The 13,437-nt window shown below is 38.2% G+C and overlaps 1 protein-coding gene across 1 annotated transcript in view; it reads left to right on the plus strand.

Annotated features, from left to right (window-relative positions):
* The window catches only part of ERC1 (ELKS/RAB6-interacting/CAST family member 1), a 291,534-nt gene that overhangs the window by 105,290 nt on the left and 172,807 nt on the right, over positions 1–13,437 (plus strand). The window lies entirely within an intron of this gene.

The following is a 13,437-nucleotide window of genomic DNA, read 5'->3' on the forward strand; positions in this document are numbered from 1 at the left end:
GCTTTCTGACGCTGCTGCTAATTTTGGACTTCATTTACATGCAATAACAGTGCTGTTGACTTTTTTTTTAACAGGTACTAGGGATTAAAGACAGTCTGCTTCAGTGCAGTTTGTAGCAGTAATTGTACCATTAAACTGGTGTAACAGCTAAAAATTTAACAGCTAAATATTTCACATATCAATTATCAATGCACGTAGGTGTTAGTGTGATAAATTCAGATGCCCATAGGCATGTATAAAAACAAATGAAAAGAATATATCATCAGTGAAGTGTGTGATCTTGTGTTTTAATTTCATTGCCAGTCATAGCTGATACATTGGTGCGAGTTTGCTGTTCAGAAGAGTAATAGTCTATTACAAGCAAGCTAATTTATTTGAACAGAATCTTTGGGTTATGTTTGCATTGCAAGCCTTCTTTATTTTAGCTGTGAGTCCCATAAATACTGCACTGTTTAGAGGAACTTTGATTTAACTTTTTGATTTTAAAAGAGCAGGTGATAAAGAAGCACAAAACACACTAACTGAAATACTTCTATTTATAACACTTCTGTTTATAAAATTAGAACAAGGCAAAAGGCAAAACAATTTTTTTAAGACATTTAAGTCTTGGGTTGTGGAGTTCTAGCTGTTTCTTTACATCTACCCGGGAAAAGGAGGAGTGCCTGTGCTGTAGTTTGGAACTCTGTCCTAGTTCCTCAAATGAATGTGAGATCAAATTTTGAGGCATCAGTTAAGACTTATTTAGGATTTTTATTGTGTGGGTGCAAGGTGAGTGTTAATGCACATTAGAATTCTGTGTAAGTGAAACTCCATATATGCATATCTAGACCCGTGTTTGCCGTTTTTAATCCTATTACACAAAATAAACAGTTCTGTTATTCAGCATCAACAAAGTGCAATATCAAGAAAAGATAGTTGTGCACATTTAATCACTCTCACAGGCTGTTTTCTGTGTACCATAGAGTGGGTGAGTATTTCAGAAGTCCTGAAGGACCCTTTCACTTGAATTCTCTGTAATTAATTGCAGTTTCACCCTTTGTCAGTGTGATCCTGATAATGAGTTGAGGAATATATTGTAGCTAAGATTGGCTGATTTGCCAGAGAATTTTTTAGCAATTAGATGATAGTATCAGTTTTTAGGTAGACAGCTCCAGTGGAGAATGTTGATACAATTACTTAAAAAAAAAAAAAAAAAAAAGTCATTACTAAAAGGGAGAGCACATAACAAATAGCTGAAAAAAACAGTTTTGGAAATTCAATAATTTAGGGAATATGTCTGTATATTTAGCATTTGTAAATGTACAGCTTTTCACGGCTTCCCCTGAGATTGCTTGCCTCACTGTATCAGTAGTATAAGCAGGTGTGGAGGTCACCCAAATCTGAAGCGCTGCTAGCTAAAAGGTGAACATGCAGTTAATTTGCACTGCAACGACAGCTCTTCGTTATAACTCCTTTAGGCCTACCTCTGCTCATTCCATTTGAGAGAGGATTGTGCTTAATAGCTGGCATCCAGGAATATTACATAAGGACACTGAGCCAGTTCATAAGACCATATATTTTTATAATCTAGTCTCTTTGGGTTTTTTTTCAGGAAATAATTAAGAGGGTGAATTATTCTCCTGTGACCCTTTTCCTGAGGGTTAAAATGGGAAAATAGCTCAAATGTAAAAAGCACTGTTAGCTGTACAGTATAGCTATGGGACAAATAACTGTATTTTTAATTTGGTTCTGAGAAAAATAACGACTGTAAATTCATTGTATTGTAAACAGAAATAAATTTGCATTTTCCCATCCAAATAAGCTGCCTAACCTCATGCAGTCAGGATGGTTTCAGTTCTACAAGCAAAGAAAATTGATAGTCTGCCATTACCTATGTGCAGTATAAAGCCCTTCCATAATACTCTGGATATCTGCTCCTCTGCTTCAGGTGTTATCGCTTACTATGGCATTTAGACAATTGTTTTCTGTGCAGAGACCTTAATGTACTCTCTCAAAAGTCCAACTGAGACAAAACCATCAGTATTTTGTTCCTTTTCTAAATACTGTGTCGTGTTGGGCTACTGCATTCTTCTTATTTGAGGGAAAGTTCAAATTCAATTGAAAGATTTTTTTGGTGATAAGAAGTCAGTCCACAACGGCTTTTTATAAAGGAAAAAAAACCTCTAGGACCCAAGTATACTTTCATGTAATTAACCGTGCATTTGCTTTCTTTAAGCAGTATGAAAGAACCCACTTCTACCACTGATCCTCCCTGCTTCCTGGAACCAACTCAGAGTTACTCTTAGTAACTCAAGAAAATATAGTTAGCAACCACTTGAATATGTTTTATAATTATGAGTCAGTTTAGATATGTCTTTAATAACCTTTTTTCCAGCAGTTTTTAATTTGCCAATGTTTTTTTGTTGCTTGCAAAAATGTAGAAAAATGTATTTTTAAAAGGCTTTCCCTCTTTAAATGCATATTTACTGAGGCAGTTTGACATTTTCAAGGTGGATTAGTTCCCTGTCATGCTTGAAATGTCCTCCACTCTGTGGTAAGACCCCATCTGGAGAACTGTGTCCAGCTTTGAAGTCCTCAGCCCAGGAAAGACATGGACCTGTTGGAGCAGGTCCAGAGGAGAGCTGCAAAAATGATCAGTGGGCTAGAACACCTCTCCTGTGAGGATAGGCAGAGACAGCTGGGGTGGCTCAGCCTGGAGAAGAGAAGGTTCTGGGGACACCTTATTGTGGCTTTTCAATACTTAAAGGGAGTTTATAAGAAAGATGGGGACAAACTTTTTAGCAGGGCCTGTTGTGATAGGAGAAGGGGTAATGGTTTTAAACTAAGAGAGGGTAGATTTAGACTAGATATAAGGAAGAAATCTTTTACGACGAGGGTGGTAAAACACTGGAACAAGTTGCCCAGAGAGGTGGTAGATGCCCCATCCCTGCAAATATTCAAGGTTGGGTTGGACACGGCTCTGAGCAACCTGATCTAGTTGAAGATGTCCCTGCTCATTGCAGGCAGGTTGGACTAGATGACCTTTAATGGTCCTTTCCAACCCAAACTATTCTATGATTAATTACGATAGATAATCCAGCTCCAATATAAAGCTTCCAAAAACTGAGTTTTACACATTTGCATTGTTAACCATTGTGAATAACTGTCACAATTAACCTTAAAACTAATGGCTACACAAGAGCATTCAGTTTAAAATCTAATTAGAGGTTTATTGTGTTGAGTTTTATTACATTAGCTTAGTGCTGTTTTGCATAAGACACATGTGGGACGCACTTTCTTGTGTAGCTCTTAACAGCAAATGGCAAAAAGGTTTTCCTTTTAGGTTGTTTCCCTTACAGTTTGAACAGAGATGAGTCTAATATCAGTCTTGTTTCTTTTGCCTCTTATTTCCACTGAAGAGTTTGAGTACTTTCAGTTACATCTATTAGCCTTAGAAGTTAAGAAGCTGACAAAAGAGACTGAATCGGACTACTGTTAAGCCATTAGATAAAAAAGATTTGGGCAGTCCTTGGAAAAAACCTCTTGCTAATCTCTAAACAGTGGGCCTTTGAGAAATCATGAACAGTGCAAGCTTCCACCTTTTCTGTAAAAGGCATTTAATTTACACTTAAATGAAATCATATTAACCAAGTGGAGTGTGGGGGTGCTGAAAAGTTGCTGATACTATTTTTCTTTCCATGTAAGCAGTCTCAAGTGCCTGACTCTAGGTGACCACTTCTCGTTGTTACTGTTCTTCTTACTAATGACTGTTTTATATTGATCCCTGTCTCAGCAAATAAAACTGGAGTGTTTTTCATGTTCAAGGTTGGGTTTTTTTAATAATGATACTATGATTATGCAAATCTGTGTGCTTAATGTTCTAATTAGTCTGCGGTCATTGCTTGTATGCTCAATTGTCAGCCTGCTGCCAACAGGAGATACTATGGAAGATTCTGAATGCTGAAAGCAAGCCATAAATCCTTGTTGAGTTTACATGGCCTGGTGTCTTCCCTTAAATAGTCTCCTTTTTTGCTGAGATGGAATCATTAGAGGGATATCACACACAGGAGGTTCTCCCCCTGTTTTTCTGTGAAGTGGTTCATATGCTCTGTGGCTTTTTTTTTTCCTTAGGAAACTTTTTTTTTTTTTCCAAAATTCTATTTTAATGTAATAGTTTTATAGTGAAAAATTTTTCTTCTATTTGTTTTACTTCAGGACACGCTCTTCCTAGATTTTTCTGCCTTGTCTTTCCCAGACAATGTGCTTTGTTTCATTTTGTTTTTCTAATCTGGAAGACACCAACTAGTATTAGAATTTGTTCCAGCAAAGATGAGTGGATTTTTGTCTGTCTTCATTTCCAGTGCATAATTTTTCTCCCTATAGAGGTTTTCCTTATTTGAAAGGGATCAAGGTTAGAGAAAAGTAAGAGTCCAAAACCATATGTTAACAAACTTCCCCTTGGTGCAGTTCTAGGAACTTTTCATCATAAAATGTTAGCAGTGATTCCCTGCCAGGAAAATACCTCCAGATTCAACAAACTCACTCAGAGGATGTGTTTTTTTCTGCTGTGGTGTTCTTCTTTCAAGTTCAGGAGGATAGTATCTTTCAAAAGAGAGGAAAAAAATGACTGAATGAAGTGTTGACCCAAGCCGTTTCCCAAGATTAAGCTCAGTTAGTCTAATGAAGGCTCTGGTGCTTTTTATTTTTATGAACATGGATTTCCTGCCACAACTGAAAATATTATTGATAATATTGGTAGATGAGATAGAAGTACTATTTTTTTGTTCTCAGCTGATGACTTGTTTTTTCAAAGAAGGGATGATAAATGATGTATTCAGCAAAGCAACTGTTGTGGTTTACCCCCAGACGGCACCTAGAACCGCACAGCCACTTGCTGACTCCAGTTGCGTTGGGGAAGAGAATCAGAAGAGTTAAAGTGAGGAAAAATTCATGAGCTGAGATAAAGACAGTTTAATAGGTAGAGCAAAAGCTGTACATGCAAGCAAAGCAAAACAAGGAATTCATTCACTGCTTCCCATCAGTAGGTGGGTGTTCAGCCATCTCCAGGAAAGCAGGGCTCCATCCATGGTTACTTGGGAAGACAAATGCTGTAACTCTGAATGTCCGCCCCTTCCTTCTTCTTATCCCAGTTTTATATGCTGAGCATGACATCACATGGTATGGAATAGCCTTTTGGTCAGTTGGGGTCAGCTGTCCCAGCTGTGTCCCCTCCCAGCTTCTTGTGCACCCCCAGCCTACTCACTGCCGGGGCAATATAAAGAGCAGGAAAGACCTTGACTGCCAGGCAACAAATAAAAACATCAGTGCGCTGTCAAAAGTATTTCTCATCCCAAATCCAAAAACATTGCACCAGCTGCTAGTAAAAAGTTAACTTTATCCCAAATGAAACTACGACAGCAACCTAGAAAGAAAAATGCTACCAGGGAAATCAGGATGTCTTGTAAAAATAAAAAATCGGCAATTGTGTTCAGTGTTCAGATAGTGCCAGTTACTGAATTAGTTTTCTAAACCATTTAGCTGTCTTGTAATTGGTGTAAGTGAAGCACTAGAAGTCCTGCCCAGCCTGTAAAACGGTAATCTGTAATACCAAACAAAGGACTATGTTAAGTATTTGAGGACTGGACAAAACTGTTAAACTGAGAAATCAAGATCAAGTTTGGAGCTTGCTCAAGGGTAACTCTCCATATTTCTCATGTTTCAAAAGCTGGTTAGTAATACATGTTAAAACCACAAATTAAGATTCTGCCGTCTTAGTAAATTAATCTTGCAGCTATTATTTTAAATTCTTTTCTTTTTGCATCTTTCCTTTTTCTCTCTCACACTGTTCCTATCCCCAATTTTCCCCATCTTTTCCTATGTTCTTTCTCCCTTTAGCATCCTGAAGTTTTATTGAGTCATCCATCCAAGCCAGTAAGTTCCCTGGCAAACTGAGAGGCTATTGCCAACCCCATTTAATTTTCTGTGTTGCATGTGTATTCACCTGTGCTTTTATATTTGGGCCAACACAGAGTATATATATTGGTGAATTAATTTAGTAGTGAGTATAGATGGTATGGATACAAACTAAATGCTATTGTAAGTCTGACCAGTCACGCTCAAAAAAAGCCTTCTAAGATGTTTTTGCTTTTTGGCTGCATTGGTCTAACTTGATTTTTCGTTTGAGCAGCTTAATATTGTGCCAATGTGTTTGTTTCCCTTTGCTGCAGTTGTGTGAACTGTCCTGTAGCTTTTCTTTTATCTCCATTGTCTGTGCATTTTGAGAGCAAGAATGTAGAATTTCCATGCAAATCAAGCTTCTTGCGTGAAAGTATTCTGTAACACCATGTACAGCAGTGCATTAGAAATAATAATTAAGTTACAGCAAGTAAAAGAATGCCTAAAAACTTGTGTAACCATTAAGCTCACTGGTACTATGTCAGTTTAATTTTGGATCCTATTACCAACCTTTTGTTTGATGTCAAAGAGCACTCCTTTCAAGGAGTGTTTGTATAATAAAGTCTTGACACCCTAAATTACGTAATCCAAGGTGTTTTTCATCAGAGATTTCTTTTGTGACTGCGTGCATCAAAAATTGTGTTACAAAACTTTCAGAAAGCTGCTATCTGTGTTACTCTTTGACAATGTTTAGAGTAAATGTAGCCATGTATCATGACAATCATTGTCTGAAGGTCAGAGAATTCCTGGTGCTTTTGTAGTTCAGCTTTTGCAACATTCTGAATTATAAATTATTTTAATGAAGCAGATAATACAATGCATTTATGGGACTAGATTTGGGGAGAGTTGCATGTGCAATAGGGAAAAGTATTTTGTTAGGACTATCAGAAATAACAATGAATAGCCAACTAGGGCATAAAAACTTCTACACTGCATTTTGAGTTTTTTATTATATGTAAAAACAGTTATTAATCAATATTCTAAGGTATTTGGTACACAAAGATTAGAAAAAAATTACATATTTTTCTTAAAGGATATAAGGTTAGTGGATATGGCATTTGAAGGATTTCATTATATAGTATTTCACGATAGAATGTGTTTTCCCCAAAGGTATTGTGTGTTCAGGTATGAAAAGGAGACTCAAGATTTTTCTAGTAAATTTATATATTCCTCCACTTTAAAATAATTTGCCAGCCTCCGATCCTGGAGATTACACTGGTACAGTCTGTTACTAAACTTGTTTAATGCATCTTATTAGATTCTTTTCTCAATTGTTTATGGTTTTGCAAAACTTTTTAGCTGAAGTTTCTTACATTGTGTGATTCAGTCTGAGATTTTGTTTGGTTTTGTGTCTTTTTGAAAGAAACTTTCAGCCATAACCTTACTGTTTCCAAGAACAAAACATAGAAATAGGTTGGTTTCAATTGTTTTTTAATGCTAGTCATTTTTTATTAAAAGATTTGATCCTTGTAACAGATATTTTTGATGCCCCTGTTTAAATCCACCTAAATTGGCTAATGGTTAAATGCATTGACTATTTGTATGTGCTCAGTAGAGGGATTTAGCAATGAAACTCCCCAAAGATTCCACCTGTGCTGGTTATACCCCATCCTGGAGAAAGAGGAAGACCTTCCCATTGTCTCCATCGCCACAGTCTCTTCTAGATCAGGTCATTTGAGCAGGCAGCAGCAATGCTAATGTGGTGGGTTGACCTTGGCTGAACACCAAGTGCCCGCCAAGCTGCTCTATCACTCCCCTCCTCAGCAGGATAGGGGAAAGAAAATATAATGAAAGCCTCATGGTTTGAGATAAGGACAGGGAGATCACTCACCAGTTACCATCACAGGCATAACAGACTTAACTCAGAGAAATTAATTTAGTTTATTTCCAATCAAATCAGAGTAGGGTAATGAGAAATAAAAACCAAATCTTAAAATACATTTCCCCAACCCCTCCCTTCTTCCTGGGCTCAGCTTCACTCAATTTCTCTACCTCCTCTCCCCAAGCAGTGCAGGGGGACAGGGAAGGGGGGTTGCAGTCAGTTCATCACATGTTGTCTCTACCGCTCCTTCCTCCTCACTCTTGTCCTCTGCTCCAGCATGAGGTCCCTCCCATGGGAGACAGTCCTTCACGAACTTCTCTGACATGAGTCCTTCCCACAGGCTGCAGTTCTTCATGAACTGCTCGAGCTTGGGTCCTTTCCATGAGGTGCAGTCCTTCAGGAACAGACTGCTCCAGCGTGGGTCCCCCGTGGGGTGACAAGTCCAGCCAGCAAACCTGCTCCAACTTGGGCTCCTCTCTTTCCATGGGTCCACAGGTCCTGCCAGGAGCCTGCTCCGGCGTGGGCTCTCCATGGGGTCACAGCGTTCTTTGGGCGCATTCACCTTCTCCGGCGTTGGGTCCTCCACTGGCTGCAGGTGGATATCTGCTCCACCATTAACGTCTGTGGGCTGCAGGGGGACAGCCTGTCTCACCATAGTCTTCACCATGGGCTGCAGGGGAATCTCTGCTCCAGCGCCTGGAGCACCTCCTCCCCCCCCTTCTTCACTGACATTGGTGTCTGCAGAGTTGTTGCTCTCACATATCCTCACTCCTCTCTTCCAGCTACTGTTGCGTTCTTAAATATGTTGTCACAGAGGCACTAGCTCTGTCACAGATGGGCTCAGCTTTGGCTGGTGGCAGGTCTGTCTTGGAGCTGGCTGGCATTGTCTGTGTCGGACATGGGAGGAAGCTTCTGGCATCTTCTCACAGAAGCCACCCCTGTAGCCCCATGACCACCAGAACCTTGCCATGCAAACCCAATACAGCTATGTAGACTGTTCACCAGGTACCATGGTGATTCCAAGCAGCTCCTTGATACAAATACAGCAGAAGCGAGAATCAGCATCTTGGTGTGCAGAACAGATCAGGGCAAATAATGTTAGGATTGGAAGGCAGTACTGAAAGTTAGCCACTAGGAGGAGGAAAACAGGTTGGATTTTGCTGGGCGAACGAGTAGATATTATTACCAGCAAAATTGTTCTGAACCTTGGACTGGGGGAAGACATGGTATGAGGAGGGGGTTGCACATGGGCAGAAGACATGGGACTACAGGTCCTATTTCATAGAGCTAACCGTGAAAAAAAAGCCCCCAAACCTGAAAAAAATTGGTAGGAAAAGGATGAGGAGAACTGGTAGAATAGTGGAATCTGCCTGGATAAGAGGAGTGGAATTTGAACCTGGCTAAATAATGTTGATAAAAGGTTGGGGAAATGAGATACAGTGCAAAAGGATTGTACTTGGTGCAAATAGGCAGGAGAATTTGTGCCCAGGACAGTGAGTTCTCTACGAAATCTTTAATAGCATGCAAAATTTCTGAGACTCCCCATTAGTCTAAAGTCAGAAAATACAAAATGTGAGAAGAAACCATGTGATTTATTCCCTAGTATGATACAGCCAAGTTAGAGGATAAGGTACAAGACGCTGTGTGGTAGCTTTTAAAGTTCCAGTGCTGTTCATGATTCATGACAATGTCAGCATCGTCTCATGCAGTGGAAGGTTGGAGGGGTTTTCCCCCTGATTTTCTTACACCTAAAAAATTAAACTTACTTACTCTTCCCCTCCCAGAAACCTTGTTAAGATACCATTCATTTTGAAAAATTAAATATCTAAAAGCTAGGAAACAGCCAATGCAACATTGTGTGGCCTTTCTCATTTTTCATAGTGAGGTAGTTGTTAATAATATTTTATAACTAAATTATTGTCTGCCAGACTCTTGCAGTCTTCAGTATTGTATGAAAAATGCTCAAAGAATGAGCCAAAGTTGTATAAGGAAGATGATAATAATCTAGAGAAATTAGATGATAAATTATTTTTTTTTTAATAGTAGGAAAGCATTAAGAAAATAAGGCAGGATATTTTCGCATCTGTTTTTCACCTGCACAACAGGTGTAGTAATGCATCCTCATCACCCACCGGTGGTGTTGAGAAGTGTAGTTACTGTTTGTCAAGAAATAGCCTACAGTTTTGATTAGTATGATAGAAAGAAAATTGGGAATTATTTTTTTATGTAGTGTCATTTGTGTAATTTAGAGTAAATGAGGCATAGAGCCATACCTGAATATCAAAGAATAAATATGGAATATCTGCTCATTACTTGAGTAATTCACTTCTGTGCAACGAATGAAGCACTGTTTCTTGTAAAATTGTAGCCTGTGGCTGGGTGAGTAAATCCTGGTTCAGAGGAGGCATGGGTAAGGGGGCTGAAGTACAGTCACAAAGACAGTTGTCATCCGGGCATATCCCTCCTGTCTTTGTACACGTTTTGTGTTGGTGTAAATTCCAATCAGAGCAAAATGTTAATGTTTAATAATGACGATGGGAACTCATAACTTTCTGAAGAAATAATTTTTTTCCGGAATGGGTTTTCTTGAGGCATCTTTCTCTTATTTAGACTTTCAGCCTTCTTTATTAAATGATTCCAACCAAATACTTGCTTATTCAGTGTCAAAAATTTACAGTCCCGTTAACACAGACTAGCCATTTAAAAGATTTTGTCAATAGTAAGTTAACAAACAACTTTGTGACAGACTCAAGTTTTTCTGTTACATAGTATATCACAGAATTCTCTGAGCCTGTAACTTCCAGTGCAGCCCTTTTGAAAAGCTGTTACAGCACACCGTGTTCAGAGCGTTGGAACTAAAGGAGGAGCAAGTCTGGTTGTTTTTCAAATTTATAACTTTGTTGAAACTAATAAAGACATGATAGAAGGCAGTGCACACATTTTATCACTTGAATTGCTGCTTTCACAATAGGAAAAATAAAGAAAATGGTTGTACGTGTTTGTCTTTTGCAGTAAATAGTCATAATATATTTTTGTGTTTGTGTGTTCATTTACTATCTTTAGGAGATGTGAGGCACACTTAGAGGTAGGAGGGTGGATTAAAAAGGGATTTCAGATTCTTGGGAACTTCTACTTTGTGGCCAGAAGTTCTTGGCAACAGTTGTATGTGAAATGTTAAACTGAATTTGCTGTCTCAATTCATAGGTAAAAGTAGAAAGTGTTTGCTGTGAATTATTTGCTGTTTGATTTAGTTAATCTTTTAGGAATATTGATTTGGAATCTTAGTCATAATGTTTGGAATTTTTACTTACATTTTAGAACTTTTAAAATAGGTCTGTGCTATTGTTTTCTTCCCTGCCTCTGGCACACTTTAAACTGTGTAAGATCACCTTTCCTCTTAGTAAAGACTTTTTTGGCACAAGAAATACCAACTTAAAAAATTCTTTTAAATGTGTTTTGTCGTTTTCTCCTTTCTATCTGAAATAGTGGTTATTTCTGTGAAACATTGGTTATCTTTGTTTTAGTTGTAGAAGTTGGCTTTGTCATCTGATTTTCTGTGGAAGCAATAGAAGTTATAGTACATTTATTTGAGGACCAATCACTCTTCTATTCTTTAGGTACCTGAAGCACTCAGGCCATCACTTACCACATTCCAGATGGGAAATGATGGCTATGAGCAAAAAAGCAGAAAGATGTTTAACCACCTCTTAGTTTATAGTCACTCTTAAGAAATTTAAGAGCATATCCAGAGTAGTGAGCCTGAACTATTCTTGGTCCAGAACCACTTAGAAAGTTGAACTTAAATTCACACTGGCAAAGATTAATACTGATCAGATGAGCTTTGCTAATAAAAATGTAGCTTAAGAAGGTGCTGCTTTCTAGCTAAAATGTGACTGTGTTTCTCGTGCAGATCAGTGCAGAATCAAACATGCAGGTCTGTGCACTTGAAAGTAGCTTAAATTCACCTTTTTGACTCCACACTGGCACAGACAAGGAGAGCTAATGACAGGGTCAGTAGTAACAGTTAAGAGGTTTAAAATAGCCTGTAATAAGGTAAACTCGGTGGCCTGTGTAGACTTAGCTTTACTTATTTCTCATTTGTCAGAGGAGAAAGTGCCAAGTTCCCTTCATCCTAGGCAAGTTCCTTTTCCAATTTATTTAATTTTTTATCATACTTTTATACATTTCCATATTTGTTTGTAACTATGTTAAGAGGTTGCAGATTTAGGAATACTGCCTCAGGCAGTGATGAAAGTTGGACCTATTGAAATGCACTTCTTATAGTCTCCTAATACAGCAGAGACTGTCTTAGTGTGTTTGTCACTTTATATGTCCATTCTATTTTGAAAATGAAATTACTACCTTATTTCAGAATTTTTGTACACCTTTGGTGGGCAGGGGAAGTTGTATGTGGTTGTTTGGTTTTTTTTAATGTGAATATAGGAATTCGTTATTTGTGTTTAACTTTCTTTTTCAGTTAAAAAAAAATACTGCTGAATTATTTCACACAATGTTGCATTGGGAAGGTAGCCAATTTCTTCTGTTCCAGATCTTGATGCGAGTTTGTGGGAAACCTCTAAATGCATTGGTTTTCTTTCCTATACAATAAATGAATCCAGTAGGATTTTAGATATGGTCATGTAACACATATTTTGTATATAACCCACAAAATGGACCAAAGTCACTCAGTCAGTAATTCACAACTCAGGAAGTGGTCTCCAGTTTACACCATATCACATAACGTTCTCTTTGTGTTAGGTGAAAGTATCCATACTTACGTGCATTATATACAAATAACATGTGTTACATGTCTTAACTAATAATTTATGTCGTGTAAATAGCCCTTTCGTTCTATAAGAACCAGACACACTGACTTGTTGGCTAATTTTCTAAAAAAGAAAATTTATTTCCTCTTCTCAGTAGTGTCTCTTGGGTTGTTGTGGAGATGCTTTTATTAGCACAGAGTAATATAAATCAGCACTGGCCTGACAGTAGAATTGCATTAGGTCTTATAACTTATTTTGAATTAGAGAGTTTAGTAATCCAGGCTAACAGCCTAGCTTTGCTTTTTTTAAAAGAAGTTTCTTGATTATCTGATTATGTATTTTGGATGACTTTAAAGAGCCTGGAGGAGTATTTGTTAAAACAAACAATTTGAGATGTTGGAAACATACCTAAATCCAGTACAGAAGAATTCAGGCTCTGTGTCTGGTGAAATACAGACTTGACTCTGTACATAGTGTCTCTTAGGAGAATATAGATGCCCCCCACCAAATTTATAGATGTCTCCAAAAAACAGATTCCCAGTTTCTGCAACAGTATTTGAGAGGGAAGGATGGAGTTTCTGTTTGAAATTTAGATCTAGTTGAAAACAAAATGAAATCAAATATTTCAGATTTCCTGCAGGCTGGGAGTCCCAATAAGGCATTTCAGAACACCAACCGACACTCTCCTTCAAACACAGAGTATGTTCCCTGATGCTTGCAGCTGTTCATGGCACCAACATGCCTAACAGTCTCATCGCTGCAATGTCCTCCTGGAGTCTGCATCATCTTGGCAACATGTTATTTAGACTTCCACTTGCCCTAGAGAGTCCTCTCCAAGAGTTTATAATTCAAAGAGCTTATGGGGCGGTAAGGAATCTGGAAGCGTAGGCAGTCCTACCTCCAAAAGGCTTCTCA

Source organism: Vanellus vanellus, assembly GCF_965231255.1.
Source record: "Vanellus vanellus genome assembly, chromosome: 1".
Classification (NCBI taxonomy): domain Eukaryota; kingdom Metazoa; phylum Chordata; class Aves; order Charadriiformes; family Charadriidae; genus Vanellus; species Vanellus vanellus.